This window comes from Entelurus aequoreus, linkage group LG14 (assembly GCF_033978785.1).
Source record: "Entelurus aequoreus isolate RoL-2023_Sb linkage group LG14, RoL_Eaeq_v1.1, whole genome shotgun sequence".
In the NCBI taxonomy this organism is placed as follows: Eukaryota; Metazoa; Chordata; class Actinopteri; order Syngnathiformes; family Syngnathidae; genus Entelurus; species Entelurus aequoreus.
In genome coordinates, this window is record NC_084744.1 from 60688415 (window position 1) to 60708414 (window position 20000).

The 20000-nt window shown below is 38.1% G+C and overlaps 1 protein-coding gene across 2 annotated transcripts in view; it reads right to left on the reverse strand.

The window, feature by feature from the left end:
* The window catches only part of LOC133665154 (collagen alpha-1(XV) chain-like), a 98585-nt gene that overhangs the window by 74646 nt on the left and 3939 nt on the right, over window positions 1-20000 (reverse strand). The window lies entirely within an intron of this gene.

Here is a 20000-nt window from a genome sequence, read left to right on the forward strand (position 1 = left end):
TCTGGGTTTAACGTGGTTAGTGGAGCTCCCCCTGGTGTTGTGGTTATGGCGGTCATTTACGTTAAAGAAGTAGTTTGACATGTACTTCGGTATCAGGGAGGTGTAGCGGATTTTATAGACTAGGCTCAGTGAACATTTGGTTTGGTACTTTAGACCTGAGGGAGTAACAAATGACAATGTAGCATTTGATGGAAACACAACATTTGGGACCTATTATTGTGTTCATAACTTCTTGAACTGGACCTGTGTAACTTTTAATTGAGGACCCCTGCCCTACACTAACATATGATGGCAATAATGGTTGGATGCCCTCTAATGGAGCAGATGATTGGTTTAGAGAGGCGGAGGAAACCGGCCCGCAGGGAGTCTGGTGGAGGTAAGGGTTGTTTTTTTAGGGCTTGCTTAGTGAGAGTGAGGAATGGGTGGGGGATTACATAATGTGCATGTGCAAAATATATATATATATATATATACACACTACCGTTCAAAAGTTTGGGGTCACCCAAACAATTTAGTAGAATAGCCTTCATTTCTAAGAACAAGAATAGACTGTCGAATTTCAGATGAAAGTTCTCTTTTTCTGGCCATTTTGAGCGTTTAATTGAGCCCACAAATGTGATGCTCCAGAAACTCAATCTGCTCAAAGGAAGGTCAGTTTTGTAGCTTCTGTAACGAGCTAAAGTGTTTTCAGATGTGTGAACATGATTGCACAAGGGTTTTCTAATCATCAATTAGCCTTCTGAGCCAATGAGCAAACACATTGTACCATTAGAACACTGGAGTGATAGTTGCTGGAAATGGGCCTCTATACACCTATGTAGATATTGCACCAAAAAGCAGACATTTGCAGCTAGAATAGTCATTTACCACATTAGCAATGTATAGAGTGTATTTCTGTAAAGTTAAGACTAATTTACAGTTATCTTCATTGAAAAGTACAGTGCTTTTCCTTCAAAAATAAGGACATTTACATGTGACCCCAAACATATATATATATATATATATATATATATATATATATATATATATATATATATATATATATATATATATATATATATATATATATATATATATATATATATATATATATATATATACCTGTTCTCCATTCATTGAGATGATTTCAACAGTAGCTATTTTAACAGCAAAAGTATTGGGGCACCTGCCTCAACAATGACCATGACTTGCACTTTGAAGTGTGCTCAGCATTTACTTGCAACCTTTACCAATCATGGCGCCAAAAAGTCAACATACATAGTCGCACTTAACACAATCTGCTCACTGAACTTTGTGGATATTATTTAAAAAAAACACATCCAAGCACAACACACCATTCAATATTAAATCCATTTAAATGCCCTGCAATGCATGATGGGAAATATGCAAAACACTCTTACGCATGTTTGCCGCATTTTAGCTGCTTGATATTTCGGATTAGAAAACTTTAAAGAGGTCGTCACAGAAGTAAACAATTACTCTATATCTTGAATTATCTGAATTATTAATTGTATATCCATTATATTACTATCATATGTACACAAGCACACACATACGTATATATATATATATGTATGTATACATATATATGTGTATGTATATATATACAGTATATACGTGTATATGTATGTATGTATGTATATGTGTGTGTGTGTATATGTATATTTAAGTTAACAATAAAGTACCAATGATAGTCACAGGTGTGGTGATATTTGTCCTCTGCGTTTGAGCCATGCCCATGTTCACCCCCCTGGGAGGGGAGCAGTGAGCAGCAGCGGTGGTTGCGCCCGGAAATCATTTTGGTGATTTAACCCCCAATACCAACCCTTGAGGCTGAGTGCCAAGCAGGGATGAGTCCTATTTATTTATGTATGTATATATATATATATATATATATATATTAGGGCTGCAACAACTAATCGATTAAAATCGATTATAAAAATAGTTGGCGATTAATTTAGTCATCGATTTTTTGGATCTATGCTCTGCGCATGCGCAGAAACAATTTGTTTTATTATTATTATTTTTAAATTTTTTTTTTTTTTTTTTATAAACCTTTATTTATAAACTGCAACATTTACAAACAGCTGAGAAACAATAATCAAATTAAGTATGGTGCCAGTATGCTGTTTTTTTTTTCCAATAAAATACTGGAAAGGATAGAAATGTAGTTTGTCTCTTTTATCCGATTATTAATCGAAGTAATAATCGACAGATTAATTCATTATCAAATTAATCGGGTCGCGGAGGGTGCTGGAGCATGTACTGTATATGTATATGTGTGTGTATATGTATATATATATATTTATGTATATGTCTGTTTGTATGTATGTATGTATGTATTTGTCAGATGGAGAAAGTTGCAAATGAGATTTGTTTTGTTTAATTGAATGAAAGAGTTTATAAGTAGCTTTAATCAATTGAATGTGTATAAATGGTAGAGCACATCATGTGACGTGACTGCCACCTAGTGACCAGTCAGTATACACTACTACATGTCGTCATCTCTTTAGTTCTCTTTACAAATCCAAATGCCACATGGAAATAGTCCAACGAGTCACAATCCACTATGCACGTCTAGTCTCTTCCAAGTGTTGAGCCCAACTCTGATGTCATTCCCATTTTGGGATTGAAAGACTGAACTGAGTCTTGAGAAAAATGTCATATCTTGGACATGGTGAAACATTAATCCCCCGCTGTCTATGCCCATGACCCCATTTGGGCCCCCGGATTCCATAGCAAGTCACCCCTTCACTTCCTGCTCGGCCTCTAATTGGTTTACTGTCGCCGCCAATCACACGCACTAATTATCAACGTCTTTTTCAATGTCTACAATTATGTAAGAGGCTCATTATTTCACTTGTATAGCGAGGACAGAACACAGCCACAAGGTGTTGGCGCCCTCTTGTGGACACTCAAATAATTCAAAGTATCAATGTTGAGCATACTTTTAGCATTTAACACCTTAGAGTCATATACCTTGATATGTGACACATGCTAACTGTTAGTATGCTAACGTTAGCACGCTAACCTGTTTAGCTAATTTTGCAACCGTTTACCCCAGAGTCATACACCTTTTTACATGACTTATGCTATATAATAGAATGCAAACGTTAGAATGTTAACATTTGCATGCTATCTTTTTTTGTTGTTGCCATTTTCACAGGAAACCGGGTCCCTGACTCATGCTAACTTTTAGCATGCTACCGTTTTCATGCTAGAATGCTACCATTAGCATTACCATTATCTCAGCTAATTTTACTGTTCTTTTTTTTCCTCGCTAATTTTGAGCCATATACCTTAGAGTCATATACCTTTAGTATGTGACACATGCTAACTGTTAGCACACTAACTTTTTCCAGCTAATGTTACACTTTTTTTAAAGTTTTTTAGCTAATTCCGCAGCCATACACCTTAGTCACACACTTTGGTACGGGACACATGCTAACTGTTAGTATGCTAACGTTAGCATGCTAACCTTTTAGCTAGTTTTGCAACCGTTTACCCCAGGGTCATACAACTTTTTACTTGACGTATGCTATATAATAGAATGCAGACGTTAGAATGTTAACATGTGCATGCTATCTTTTTTTTTAGCCATTTTCACAGAAAACCTGGTACCTGACACATGCTAACTTTTAGCATGCTACCGTTATCATGTTAGCATGCTATATTTTTCAGCTAATTTTACTGTTTTTTTGCTAATTCCGCAGCCATACACCTTAGTCATATACTTTGGTATGTGACACATGCCAACTGTTAGTATGCTAACGTTAGCTTGCTAACATTTTTAGCTAATTTTGCAACCGTTTACCCCAGAGTCATACACCTTTTTACATGACTTATGCTATATAATAGAATGCAAACGTTAGAGATTCAGAAATACAAAACTTTTCGGTTATCAGAAAGGATAGGAATAAACACGGTGGGGGCGTTTGTATGTATATTCACCAGGATATTAAATACATAACTCGCACTGATCTTAACCACAATAACCTGGAATCTGTGTGGGCGGAAATCAAATTTAAAAATGCTAAGCCGGTACTAATAGGGACTGTTTATAGACCCCCTAATCAGAGTGATTTCTATGGGGCTTTGGAAGAATGCTTGGCGGGGACAGACAACATGGAGAAAATTATAACTGGGGATCTGAACACAGATATTCAACGCAAAGATGCGCCTGTCTTCAGATCCTTCAGCAAGTTTTGTAATCTCCACGGTCTTTCCCAGCTAATAGCGCTACCCACAAGGGTGTGTGATTCCACCCAATCAACCATAGATCTCATTCTCACTTCAGACCGGCCTAAAATAAAAAATAGTGGGGTCATGATCTGTGGTCTTAGCGACCACTATCTAACCTTCTGCACCCGTAAAATAGCTAAACCTAAAGCCAATGGCCACATAACAGTCCAATCCAGATCCCTCAAAAAATACTCCAATGACAATTTCAATTTAAAATTAGATGAGTGGGACTGGTCCCCTGTGCTCGCGAGCAACCTGGTCGATGTCGCTTGGGATCGCTTCAAAACGGCGTTCCTAAAGATACTAAATGACATGGCTCCCGTGAAAACAGTCAGGATCAAAGCCCGCTCGGAACCATGGATGAATCCGGACCTATTAGCTGCCATAAAAGACAGAGACAGGAAATACTCTGAATACCAAAAATGTAAAACAGAAGTAGATAAACAACCCAATAATATCAACCTCAAATTACTCCTTTCAACTCTCAAAAAGCAATGCAATAAATTAAGAAATAAGTCAACCAACCTGACTAAATCCTTAAAAAAAAATTACATTAACGACAAAATAGAGGAAAACACGAATAAGCCACGTGAGCTCTGGAAAATTCTCAACAACCAGCTTCCTGGTTGCAGCCAGAAACTTAAAACAAGACTCACCAACATCAGCATCAAGGAGGGTGACTCCCTCATTACAGACAAAATGGAGGTAGCTAGCAGACTTAACGCCTTTTTCACCAGCATAGCTGCAACTCTTGTCAACAAGCTGTCCCACCACTCTGGTCGCTTTGGTGTAGAACACATTAAAGCCTTCTACAGAAAGCTAGGAGTATCCAACAATGATTTCAAATTAGAAATGGTCACAGCTGATGAGGTGTTTAAAAAATTGAGCGCGCTCCACCCTAACAAGGCCACCGGTCTTGATAATATTCCCTCCAGATTCCTCAGGGACTCTGCCTCCATCATTGCCCCGATCATCACGCACATAATAAACCTATCAATTACACAAGGCCAAGTACCAAAAGATTTTAAGATAGCAAGAGTAACTCCCCTCTTTAAAAAAGGAAGTAAATTGGAACCTGGCAACTACCGACCTGTTTCTATTCTCAGCTCCATTTCGAAAGTAATGGAGAAAATAGTTTATGAACAGGTCGATAGTTACCTTGCCACTAATAAACTCATGTACAAATTCCAATCCGGCTTCAGAACTAACCACTCCACTGACACATGCCTTCTCTATGTGAGCGACCACATCAAACATGAGGTGGACGCGGGCAAATACTGCGGCATGGTCATGCTGGACCTTCAGAAGGCCTTTGACACCGTTAACCACGCTATACTGTTGGATAAGCTCAGAGCAATCGGATTTAACAAAACCTCTTGGAGCTGGATGCAGTCTTACTTGGAGGGGAGGGAGCAGGTGGTAGAGGTGAACGGCACCGTGTCCCCCCCCCTCTCGGTGAACTGTGGAGTCCCCCAAGACAGTATATTGGGACCTTTACTGTTCCTAATATACATAAACCACATGTCATCGGCATGTGACTGTGAATTGTTTTTGTTTGCGGATGACTCTGCCCTGCTGGTATCCGGCAAGGACAAGTCACAGGTGGAGAAAATCCTCAGTGCTGAGCTCTGTAGAATTTGCACCTGGCTCGCTGACAACAAGCTATCCATCCACTTGGGTAAAACAGAATCCATCCTGTTTGGGTCCCACATCAAACTTAAGAGAGTCAATCACTTCACCATAAAAGTAGGTGACAGTGTCATCACCAGGAAAGATGAGGTCACCTACCTAGGTTCCATTCTAGAGGCTAACCTTTCCTGTGATAAAATGGCAACCAAGGTAATCAAAAAGGTTAACCAACGAACAAGATTTCTCTACAGAATTTCCTCTCTGGTCAACAAAAGCACCTTGAGGATTCTGGCGGGAACTCTCGTTCAACCCTTTTTCGATTACGCATGCACCTCCTGGTACCCTAGCACCTCCAAAACCCTCAAATCTAAACTCCAAACATCTCAGAACAAGCTAGTCAGGTTACTTCTAGACCTCCACCCCAGATCCCACCTCACTCCTACCCACTTCTGTAAAGTGGGCTGGCTCAAGGTGGAGGACAGAGTTAAACAACTTGCACTGAGCCTAGTCTATAAAATCCGCTACACCTCCCTGATACCGAAGTACATGTCAAACTACTTCCTTAACGTAAATGACCGCCATAACCACAACACCAGGGGGTGCTCCACTAACCACGTTAAACCCAGATTCCGAACTAACAAAGGTCTTAACTCATTCTCTTTCTATGCCACATCAATGTGGAATGCGCTCCCAACAGGTATAAAAGAAAGGGCATCTCTATCCTCCTTCAAAACCGCTATAAAAGTTCACCTCCAGGCAGCTACAACCCTAAACTAACACCCTCCCCGGATTGCTAATAATCAAATGTAAACAATCAAATGCAGATACTTTTTCTTATGCCTTCTGATCTCTCTCTCTCTCTCTCTCTCTCTCTCTCTCTCTCTCTATGTCCACTACTTGATGTCCATATCCCCCCCCCCCCCACCCCACCCCCCCTCCACACTCCTGATTGTAAATAATGTAAATAATTCAATGTGATTATCTTGTGTGATGACTGTATTATGATGATAGTATATATGATAGTATATATCTGTATCATGAATCAATTTAAGTGGACCCCGACTTAAACAAGTTGAAAAACTTATTCGGGTGTTACCATTTAGTGGTCAATTGTACGGAATATGTACTTCACTGTGCAACCTACTAATAAAAGTCTCAATCAATCAATCAATCAGAATGTTAACATTTGCATGCTATCTTTTTTTGTTGTTGCCATTTTCACAGGAAACCGGGTCCCTGACTCATGCTAACTTTTAGCATGCTACTGTTATCATGCTAGAATGCTACCATTAGCATGCTATATCTCTCAGCTAATTTTACTGTTCTTTTTTTTCCTCGCTAATTTTGAGCCATACACCTTTAGAGTCATATACCTTAGTATGTGACACATGCTAACTGTTAGCATGCTAACTTTTTCCAGCTATTGTTACACTTTTTTTTTAGTTTTTTAGCTAATTCCGCAGCCATACACCTTAGTCATACACTTTGGTATGGGACACATGCTAACTGTTAGTATGCTAACCTTTTAGCTAGTTTTGCAACCGTTTACCCCAGGGTCATACAACTTTTTACTTGACGTATGCTATATAATAGAATGCAGACGTTAGAATGTTAACATTTGCATGCTATCTTTTTTTTTAGCCATTTTCACAGAAAACCTGGTACCTGACACATGCTAACTTTTAGCATGCTACCGTTTTCATGTTAGCATGCTATATTTTTCAGCTAATTTTACTGTTTTTTTGCTAATTCCGCAGCCATACACCTTAGAGTCATATACTTTGGTATGTGACACATGCCACCTGTTAGTATGCTAACGTTAGCTTGCTACCATTTTTAGCTAATTTTGCAACCGTTTACCCCAGAGTCATACACCTTTTTACATGACTTATGCTATATAATAGAATCCAAACGTTAGAATGTTAACATTTGCATGCTATCTTTTTTTGTTGTTGCCATTTTCACAGGAAACCGGGTCCCTGACTCATGCTAACTTTTAGCATGCTACCGTTTTCATGCTAGAATGCTTCCATTAGCATTACCATTATCTCAGCTAATTTTACTGTTCTTTTTTTTTCCTCGCTAATTTTGAGCCATATACCTTTAGAGTCATATACCTTAGTATGTGACACATGCTAACTGTTAGCATGCTAACTTTTTCCAGCTATTGTTACACTTTTTTTTAGTTTTTTAGCTAATTCCGCAGCCATACACCTTAGTCATACACTTTGGTACGGGACACATGCTAACTGTTAGTATGCTAACGTTAGCATGCTAACCTTTTAGCTAGTTTTGCAACCGTTTACCCCAGAGTCATACAACTTTTTACTTGACGTATGCTATATAATAGAATGCAGACGTTAGAATGTTAACATTTGCATGCTATCTTTTTTTTTAGCCATTTTCACAGAAAACCTGGTACCTGACACATGCTAACTTTTAGCATGCTACTGTTATCATGTTAGCATGCTATATTTTTCAGCTAATTTTACTGTTTTTTTGCTAATTCTGCAGCCATACACCTTAGAGTCATATACTTTGGTATGTGACACATGCCAACTGTTAGTATGCTAACGTTAGCTTGCTAACATTTTTAGCTAATTTTGCAACCGTTTACCCCAGAGTCATACACCTTTTTACATGACTTATGCTATATAATAGAATGCAAACGTTAGAATGTTAACATTTGCATGCTATCTTTTTTTGTTGTTGCCATTTTCACAGGAAACCTGGTACCTGACTCATGCTAACTTTTAGCATGCTACTGTTATCATGCTAGAATGCTACCATTAGCATGCTATATCTCTCAGCTAATTTTACTGTTCTTTTTTTTCCTCGCTAATTTTGAGCCATACACCTTTAGAGTCATACCTTTGTATGTGACACATGCTAACTGTTAGCATGCTAACTTTTTCCAGCTATTGTTACACTTTTTTTTTAGTTTTTTAGCTAATTCCGCAGCCATACACCTTAGTCATACACTTTGGTACGGGACACATGCTAACTGTTAGTATGCTAACGTTAGCATGCTAACCTTTTAGCTAGTTTTGCAACCGTTTACCCCAGGGTCATACAACTTTTTACTTGACGTATGCTATATAATAGAATGCAGACGTTAGAATGTTAACATGTGCATGCTATCTTTTTTTTTTAGCCATTTTCACAGAAAACCTGATACCTGACACATGCTAACTTTTAGCATGCTACCGTTATCATGTTAGCATGCTATATTTTTCAGCTAATTTTACTGTTTTTTTGCTAATTCCGCAGCCATACACCTTAGAGTCATATACTTTGGTATGTGATACATGCTAACTGTTAGTATGCTAACGTTAGCACGCTAACCTGTTTAGCTAATTTTGCAACCGTTTACCCCAGAGTCATACAACTTTTTACATGACTTATGCTATATAATAGAATGCAAACATTAGAATGTTAACATTTGCATGCTATCTTTTTTTGTTGTTGCCATTTTCACAGGAAACCTGGTCCCTGACTCATGCTAACTTTTAGCATGCTACCGTTTTCATGCTAGAATGCTACCATTAGCATGCTATATCTCTCAGCTAATTTTACTGTTCTTTTTTTTCCTCGCTAATTTTGAGTCATATACCTTAGTATGTGACACATGCTAACTGTTAGCATGCTAACTTTTTCCAGCTAATGTTACACTTTTTTTTTAGTTTTTTAGCTAATTCCACAGCCATACACCTTAGTCATACACTTTGGTATGGGACACATGCTAACTGTTAGTATGCTAACGTTAGCATGCTAACCTTTTGCAACCGTTTACCCCAGGGTCATACAACTTTTTACTTGACGTATGCTATATAATAGAATGCAGACGTTAGAATGTTAACATTTGCATGCTATCTTTTTTTTTAGCCATTTTCACAGAAAACCTGGTACCTGACACATGCTAACTTTTAGCATGTTAGCAAGCTATATTTTTCAGCTAATTTTACTGTTTTTTAGCTAATTTCGCAGCCATACACCTTAGAGTCATATACTTTGGTATGTGACACATGCCAACTGTTAGTATGCTAACGTTAGCTTGCTAACATTTTTAGCTAATTTTGCAACCGTTTACCCCAGTGTCATACAACTTTTTACTTGACTTATGCTTTATAATAGAATGCAAACGTTAGAATGTTAAAATTTGCATGCTATTTTTTTTGTTGCCATTTTCACAGGAAACCTGGTACCTGACACATGCTAACTTTTAGCATGCTACCGTTATCATGTTAGCATGCTATAATTTTCAGCTAATTTTACTTTTTTTTTTTTTGCTAATCCCGCTGCCATATACCTTAGAGTCATATTTTTTGGTATTTGACACATGCTAACTGTCAATATGCTAAAATTAGCATGCTAATCTTTTAGCTAATTTTGCAACCGTTTACCCCAGAGTCATACAACTTTTTACTTGACATATGCTATATAGTAGAATGCAAACGTTAGAATACTAACATTGGCATGCTAATTTTTTTTGTGCTATTTTCACAGAAAACCTGGTACCTGACACATGCTAAAAAAAAAATTAAAAAAAAAGTCTACTACAGCCTGAAGCGTAAACATGTGAGAGTGAGGTACAAAGGTCAACAGAGAAGACCTGTTCTCAGGTAATGGTATAGCTGTCACTCTCTCTAACACACACACACACACACACACACACACACACACACACACACACACACACACACACACACACACACACACACACACACACACACACACACACACACACACACACACACACATAGTAGCCACTAATCAATGAAGGCAGTGTTGAAACTCTGCTTTTCTCATGCACTTCCCCCATCTTCCTCACTCCTCCTACGCTGTGTTTTCATTTCATATTTCTAAAAGGAGTTGAGAAACGTTCACAGGCTCTCTTTAGTCCGTCCTGCAGAGGAAGGAGCGGTCTATCCTGGCATACATGGGAAAATACCGGACTGAAAGTGCAGTTTGGGTCTATAAATGCAGGATTATTGCTGCTTTGGGTAGACTACGTGCCAAAATAATAACATCTACAACAGATTTTTACAAATGTCATAGAAATGGGGGGAAAAAGAGAAAAATCTCGAGTAGGGATGGGTACCTTTCACGTACAGTACCAATTCCTGGTAGGACATCTATACCGGAGGTACCAATTTCTGGTACTTGTGTGTGTGTTCATGTGTTAATATGTTTAAGAAATACTATCATTATTTTTGATTTAACAGTGAATTATGACGATTGTGCTGTCCGGTTGTTATATCTTCTTTTCTGATGAAATGTCTTAGTCTCATTTGCAAGTATTACACAGCAGACTGTGCACGCAGTTGCAGTTCCAAGAAGCTAGATGGCAGTATTGTGTAGGCTACCGTGTCAAAGTAGTCTGTGCCATTCACCTGATTCTCATCTTTTGGTGTGCCGTGCACCGTGTCCAATATGGTATCATGTCCATGAAAGGGCATTTTATGACTTTTTTCTTAATACTTGTGTATGATTTTATTGTCATAATTGTATTGCATGATTTTTGTATCCCTTTAATTTAGGTAGCCAGGGACTGCCGATGGAAATGAGCTATTTAGCTATAATCTGGTACAGAACATATCTGTCTTTGAGCTTAATGTTTCTGTACATTGTGCCTTCAAATAAAGACTAAACTAAACTAACTAAAAAACGTCCAAACACCATAACAAAGTTTTAAATAAATACAATGCATGATGGGAAAAATGCCAAACACTCTCTCCACATTTATCCACGTTTGGTGCATTTCAGCTGCCAGATATTTCTGATTGATTACACAATTTTAGGGAGGTTGTAGACAAGACAGTAGTAATTATATATACATTTTATATTGATATAATATGTACACATATTGGTGGTGATCAAAGGTGTACGTAAAGAACATAATGTCATTTCTACAACTTTCTTCCAGATGTCAGATGAAACAAAAGTGGAGCTGTTTGGCCACAATACCCAGCAATATGTTTGGAGGAGAAAAGGTGAGACCTTTAACCCCAGGAACACCATGCCTACCGTCAAGCATGGTGGTGGTAGTATTATGCTCTGGGCCTGTTTTACTGCCAATGGAACTGCTGCTTTACAGAGAGTAAATGTACACTTTTGACCACGACTATACATGTGTGTATATATATTAATATATATATTAATATATATATATATATTTCTGTTGTTTTTGGGTGGAATGTTTTGTGGCGGTTGTGTTCCATCCACACAGTAACTATGTTGTCACCGAGAAGAAGATAGTTCCACTTTGCTGGGAAGACCCGAGGCCTGGCTGGATGACCTCTTTGTGCGCTACAGCGGGGTTGAGCTGGGGTGAGAGGAGAAATCTTGATGTCATGGAAACAATTCCTCTGCACATGGCGACCTCTGACCTCCGGGGCCCAAACAATGCGTTGCTTCATCTTCACTACGCTGGTACCAAACTCTCGACTTTTACAGGTTTATCACATCAAATCAAATGGTGCAACATTTTGAGACCTTTGTTGCACATCACGTTCTAAACCGGCTGCAGGAAACGGTCAGTCAAGCAGCACTGAGAGCGGACTCAGTGGAACTCCCTCTACGTAATGTTGCAATTTTCAACACCAACAAAGTAAAGTAAGACACCAGTAAGGCACCACTCTTCCAAAATGAACTCGCTTGAAGCTAATTTACAATAGATTTGCCATTGACAGGCTACAGTTAGCATTAGCGGATTTACATGGCGACTTCCACACCTCCAAAGGTGGTCCTGAAAACCACAACTAAGATGAGTGTTACAATCAAACAGCTGGTGTGTCATAAGCGCAATACCTACAGTACGAACACTTTGTAGGGCGCAACACAAGCTTCCTGGAAAAAGCCACTTCCTAGTTAGACAACATACCGTAGATAGCCAATACAGTACCGCCATCTAATGTCTCGGAAGTGCAACTGCGTTGCAAGTGTTACCGCCAACATATTCCCATTACCTAATGGTACCAACAATTTCAACCACAGCGTTGGTGCCGGATTTCTAAACCGATGTATTGGGATCATGCCTACACATACAGTGGTGGTGAAAAGTGTACGTACACTTGTAAAGAACATCATGTCATGGCTGTCTGGAGTTACCAAGGCAAGGCAAGGCAAGGCAAGGCAACTTTATTTGTATAGCGCTTTTCATACACAAGGCAGACTCAAAGTGCTTCACAGACAACAAAGTGAAATGAAAGAAAATAAAAGCAAAATTAAAATGCAGACAATAAAAATAAAAACAGTGCAGACGTTAAAAGTTAAAAGATTAAAAGATTTAGCTGAAAGCTAAGGTGAACATAAAAGTCTTCAGTCTAGTTTTAAAAGTAGTGAGAGTTGGGGAGAGTCTGACATCTTCAGGAAGTTTATTCCAGCTATGTGTTGCATAGTGACTGAATGATGATCTCCCTTGATTTGAGTTTACTCTTGGAACCGCTAACAGATTGGTCTCAGAAGATCTTAGTGATCTAGAGGGCGTATATAGTGGGAGCATATCAGTGATATACTTGGGCCCTAGACCATGTAGTGATTTATATGTGAGCAGGAGGATTTTGAAATCTATTCTCTGATGTACAGGGAGCCAATGTAAGGATTTAAGAATTGGTGTAATGTGCTCACATTTTTTGGTCTTTGTTAGAACTCTAGCAGCAGCGTTCTGAACAAGCTGTAGCTGCCTGACAGTTTTTTTGGGAAGACCTGCAAGGAGACCATTACAATAGTCTAGCCTACTGGTAATAAAGGCATGTACAAGTTTTTCTAAGTCTTGAGCTGACATGAGCCCTCTAAGTCTTTTTACATTTTTGAGGTGATAGTAGGCCGATTTTGTTACTGATTTGATGTGACTGTCGAAATGTAAATCAGAATCTAAAATAACCCCAAGATTTCTGGCTTTATTTGAGGTTTTCAGGGACAGTGATTTAAGGTGTTGGATGACTTTAAACCTTTCTTTTTTAGCACCAAAAACAATTATCTCAGTTTTATCTTCATTTAGTTGTAGGAAATTTTGGCACATCCAGTGTTTGACTTGCTCAATGCACTGGCACAGAAGATCTATGGGGCGATAGTCATTTGCTGATAGCGCTACATAGATTTGGGTGTCATCGGCATAGCAATGATGGTCAATGTTATTATTTTGCATGATTTGTTCTAGTGGGAGCATATAGATGTTAAATAAAGTCGGCCCCAAGATTGAACCTTGGGGGACTCCACACGTTACGTTGGTTGGTTCTGATACAAAGTCACCAATGGAAACAAAATAGTTCCTATCTTGTAGATATGACTTGAACCAGCTTACCAATCATTCTTATTTTGTTGTGATGTAGTGATTGGAGCACATACTTGTTGCTCACAAAAAACATTCATGAAGTTTGCTTCTTTTATGAATTTATTATGGCTCTACTGAAAATGTGAGAGTCAAAAGTATACATACAGCAATGTTAATATTTGCTTCCTTGGCAAGTTGACCTGCAATAAGGCGCTTTTGGTAGCCATCCACAAGCTTCTGCTTGACCACTAAATTGCTGCAGTTCAGCTAAATGTGACATGGACTTGTTTCTTCAGCATTGTCCACATGTTTAAAGTCAGGACTCTGGGAAGGCCATTCTAAAACCTTCATTCTAGCCTGATGTAGCCATTCCTTTACCACTTTTGACGTGTGTTTGGGGTAGGGGTGTAACGGTACGTGTATTTGTATTGAACCGTTTCGGTATGGGGGTTCCGGTTCGGTTCGGAGGTGTACCGAACGAGTTCCCACACGGACATATTAAGTAGCGTAACGCACGTTGTGTAAGCAATGCACACCGAGGCACAACACACGGCATGCTAGCAGCTAACGGGCTAGGATAGACTGACCATACGTCCTCTTTTGCGGAGCTGTCAGGGCGGACTTTCTTAAATGCCTCAAATGTCCGGCATTTTGAGTTAGGGTTGCGTGTATTAACAATGTACGTTCAGGGTTAAGAAGGGGTTAAAAACAAAACAAACAGCAGCATTGGTGAGGGAGGGGCAGAGACAGAGAGAGAGAGAGAGTTATGATAAACGCGCATGCGTCGCCAGGCTCTGCTTTTTATCCATAGATTTATCACATGTAAGTTGTTATTATCTATAGCAGGGGTGTCAAAAGTGTGCCCCGGAGGCCATTTGCGGCCCACAGCTAATGTTTTAAAGGCCCACGGCACATTCTAAAAATACTATTTAAAATAAACAAAAACATAACACAAGTGAAATAAAAAAGCTTGAAGGTTAAATGTCATTTAGTTGCAATGTTGACTAATAAAACAAAGCTGTTGTTTTTTTTCTTTCAAACTGTCATTGCTCAAAACATAATATTGAATCAAAATCAATGTTATTATGAATGATTGACCTATGCAAAGTTCCCATTACTTCACATCAAATATTACACTAAGACAAATATTTTTGCTGGAAGATTTTGCAAATTTGGTAAATAAATAACCCAAAGATGTATATTTTGATGTTTTCTTACTGTACCGAAAATGAACCAAACCGTGACCTCTAAACCGAGGTACGTACCGAACCGAAATTTTTGTGTACTGTTACACCCCTAGTTTGGGGTCATTGTCCTGTTGGAACACCCAACAAGACCCAACCTCCGGGCTGATGATTTGAGCTTGTCCTGAACAATTTGGAGCTAATCCTCCTTTTTCATTGTCCCATTTAAAGCAGCAGTTCCATTGGCAGCAAAACAGGCCCAGAGCATAATACTACCACCACCATGCTTGACGGTAGGCATGGTGTTCCTGGGATTAAAGGCCTCACCTTTTCTCCTCCAAACATATTGCTGGGTATTGTGGCCAAACAGCTCCATTTTTGTTTCATCTGACATCACATGGACACAGATAAGACCTTCTGGAGGAAAGTTCCGTGCTCACATTTTCAGTAGAGCCATAATAAATTCATAAAAGAAGCAAACTTCATGAATGTTTTTTGTGACCAACAAGTATGTGCTCCAATCACTACATCACAAAAAAATAAGAGTTGTAAAAATGATGACATTATGTTCTTTACAAGTGTATGTACACTTTTGACCATGACTATACAGTATATACTAATACATTTATATATCAGTGTTGGTGCTAGGAATGTTCAAAACAGGGTCCCAGGGACCCCATCAAGTCATAAAAATGGGGTCCCACTTCTTAAGTGTTTTGCAAACAACTGATAAATGTATGCATTATCCTGTTCTAGCTCACATTCTATATTGTGTTTTGGAAAAAGGTTGTCATAAATGTTACTTCATTCATTAAAAAAAATAATATAAAAGAAAATAAATGTTTATGCATATGTAAATGTATTCAGTTCTAAACATTCATTCGCTTTCTTCTTTCCTTCATGGATTTAAACTTTACCACTGCCGCTAGTTTTTTCCTATATTTGTATCTAACAAGTTGTCGGTGTATTTATTTCAGTATAAAAGTGTTAAAGTTTTTTTGCTTGGGTCATGAAATGATGACAATGGCGTGCCAGGGCATACATGCATTATTTATTTCAACTTCACATCCATCCTCAATTCTAAGTTTTTTTGTTTTTTATGTTGTTTGTTTGTTTTCTGCCCTTTTTGTCAAAACTATGTTTTTTTTATGGCAAACACACAAAATATGCAAAATCTTCCACAACAAATATTTTTCAAGTGGAATATCTGATGTTGCGTGTCGAAATGGTGCTGTTTTTTTGGCGAGTGATACTGGTATAGAAGCAATGAAGTTCCTAAGTTGAGGTGCTGGATGAGTTGAATATAAAGTTGTAACCTGCACGCACCAACAAGTTGAAGGTTTATATGAAGCAGACACAGACTTCTTCCTTTAAATTGAAAGACCTTCTTTGTAGCCTTGCTGGTGACTCACACAATGACCACGATTCATGCTCATCTTTCCAATTGTAACCATGGAAACGGACACCCAACAACAATACAAAAACGTACATTGTGAATGATCTGGAAGAGAAACTAACTTTTTCCTGCAACAACGGTCACATCATGGAAAACACCAAACGTTTTCTTAATGAGACATTCAAGTTCCCAGTGGACGTTTGGACCTCCAGCTTTTGTCAACTTTGACGCGTTTTGTAAGCGTTCCCAAAGCACAGGTTGCCATGACGCCCTTCACGTGCCAGGTGTGTGTCGTGGCACGAGACAGGAACTCAAGGGAAGTTTCTTAAGCGCAAAAATTATGACTAAAGTGGAGAAGCTGTATTTTCATTTGTACTTTCAGTTAAGAAACATTTATTATTAATTTAGTCAGAATGTATTTATTTTAGCACTTTAATCTTATATGAATGGTTTTTTTTCATCAGTTTTTTACTAGTCCCTTGTTTTAGTATATTTGGTTAGTATTTATTTTTGTAATCAGCCTGACCTAAGCCTTGATAACAATCTTTGTGATTAACTCATGAGAGTAAGATGACTAAATCAGTGTTAATATTTCAGTGGGTCCCGGCCCCCGTCTGTAGTGGAAAAGTTGGGCCCCGAGGACAAAAAGGTTAAGAATCCTTGCCCTAGAGCAGTGTTTTTCAACCACTGTGCCGCGGCACACTGTGTCGTAAGAAATTATCTAATTTCACCTATTTGGGTTAAAAATATTTTTTGCAAAGCAGTAATTATAGTCTGCAAATGATGTGTCGGTGCTGTCTAGAGCTGGGCAGAGTAACCGTGTAATACTCTTCCATATCAGTAGGTGGCAGCAGGTAGCTAATTGCTTTGTAGATGTCAGGAACAGCGGGAGGCAGTGTGCAGGTAAAAAAGGTATCTAATGCTTAAACCAAAAATAAACAAAAGGTGAGTGCCCCTAAGAAAAGGCATTGAAGCTTAGGGAAGGCTATGCAGAACCAAACTACAACTGAACTGGCTACAAAGTCAACAAAAACAGAATGCTGGACGACAGCAAAGACTTACTGTGGAGCGAAGACAATGTACATCCGAACATGACATGACAATCAACAATGTCCCCGCAAAGAAGGATAAAAACAACTGAAATGTTCTTGATTGCTAAAACAAAGTAGATGCGGGAAATCTCGCTCAAAGGAAGACATGAAACTGCTAAAGGAAATTACCAAAAAAAGAGAAAAAGCCACCAAAATAGGAGCACAAGACAAGAAGTAAAACACTACACACAGGAAAACAGCAAAAAAGTCCAAATAAGTCAGGGTGTGATGTGACAGGTGGTGACAGTACACCTACTTTGAGACAAGAGCTATAGTCATGCATGCTATGTTTTTGTATCTGTCCCTATTTCAAATAAACCTCTATAATAATAATGCTTGGTTATGGTTTAAAGTCATATCCAACAATTGCGACAACGACTTTTTACTGTCAACTGAGTTTAGTTTTTGAATGATTTCTGCTGGTGGTGTGCCTCCGCATTTTTTCCACGCAAAAAACGTGCCTTGGCTCAAAAAAGGTTGAAAAACACTGCCCTAGAGGGCCGCCCAAAAATATGTTTCTCGGCTGTGGGCCGTATTGGTACTCGGTTGTAATACACTTTCCCACCACTTGTGGCAGTAATGACAATATCAAACAAACAGAAGAAGTCTGGAGCCAAAGTCGTAGAGAAGTTTCTTAAGTGCAAAAATGAGGACTACAGTGTTGAAGATGTTTTCATTTGCACTTGAATTTTATTGACAGTTTATTTAAAAAAACAATCATATTTATTAATAATTGTGTTTATGTGGGGATTTGCAGGCGAGGTGACCTCAAGATGCAGCAAGCGGGAGGCAGATGGTGAGTAAAATAACATTATTTAACACACTCACTAGGGAGCGGGGGGAAAGTGCAAAGAGAAGGCTAACATAAACCCATCAATTCCCTTGCAGGAATATTATTATTATTATTATTAATATGCAGGCACAACAGACGGGGGGCGGAGCCTATAGAACTGACTTAGACAACAACAATGAACCAACTAAATAGGAGACTGAAAGTGAAACTACCAAAATAAGAGTACTGGACAGGAACTAAAACACCACACAACATGAGGGCGTGACCCTTTATTTTATTTTAGCGCTACATGATTGTATGTAAATTAATTATTTTGTTGATTTCTATTATCATTTAAATATTATTTAATCTACGAGTCCCTTCTTATGCAGTATATTTGATTAGTACTTACTTTTCTAATCAGCCTGACCTAAGCCTGTGTTGAATAAATAATAATATTGATGTGATTTAGACATGATTTCACAAGACTGTTGTAATAAACTATAAGTGGGTTAGATATAATTATTGAACACCATTAAAATCAAGAGTAAGATTACTAATTCGGTGTTGATACTTGAGTGGGCCCCGGGTCGCTCTGTAGTGGAAAAGATGGGCCCCGAGCCCCTGCTCTAAGTCAGGGGTTGTAATTTACCCAAAATGCTTAGTGTGAGCCTGTGAAAAGATTATCATGGCTGATTACAAAAATGCTAATCAATCAAACCGAATTTAAATATACATAAAAGAAATGCAACACATAGGGCTCTACAGACTTAAGAACAAATATATATATATATATATTTATATATATATATATATATATATATATATGTATATATATATATATATATATATATAATATGTTTTTTCAATAAATTGTAATATAAATTTGCATAAGATGCAAATGAAAGAAGTGTTGGATAATTTTCTTGTTGCATTATTTGTATTTTTATTAAATGTTTGGGTATAATTTTATGAAACAAAACCAGTTTTCTTTGAAGTCACATAGAAATCGATCCATCTATGTTAAGGAGAAATGTAGTTAATCATAGAACTGGCACCCAACATTATTCAAAAAGTGTTGATTTGGAATCGAGAATAGTTTGTGCTACCCACAGCCCTTATTTTTGTGTATATTTAAATGTCTCTAATCCACATATTATCTTAGAACTGCTACCAGGGAGTTTTTCTTTGATAAAAAAGCATACAAAAAATAAAGAACTATACTAGTCTTTTGAACGGCTCTTTGAAACAAAATGACTCCTTAAGCCTTAAAGAGCCGTGAATGCCATGCTACAGTATCATGTAATCATAGCAGTCATTACTAAAAAGTCTATTTAAGACAAAAATAGCAATCATTTTGGTGTGTAACGATGTTGTCCAACTCATTTTCATGGGCCACTGCTAAACTTCA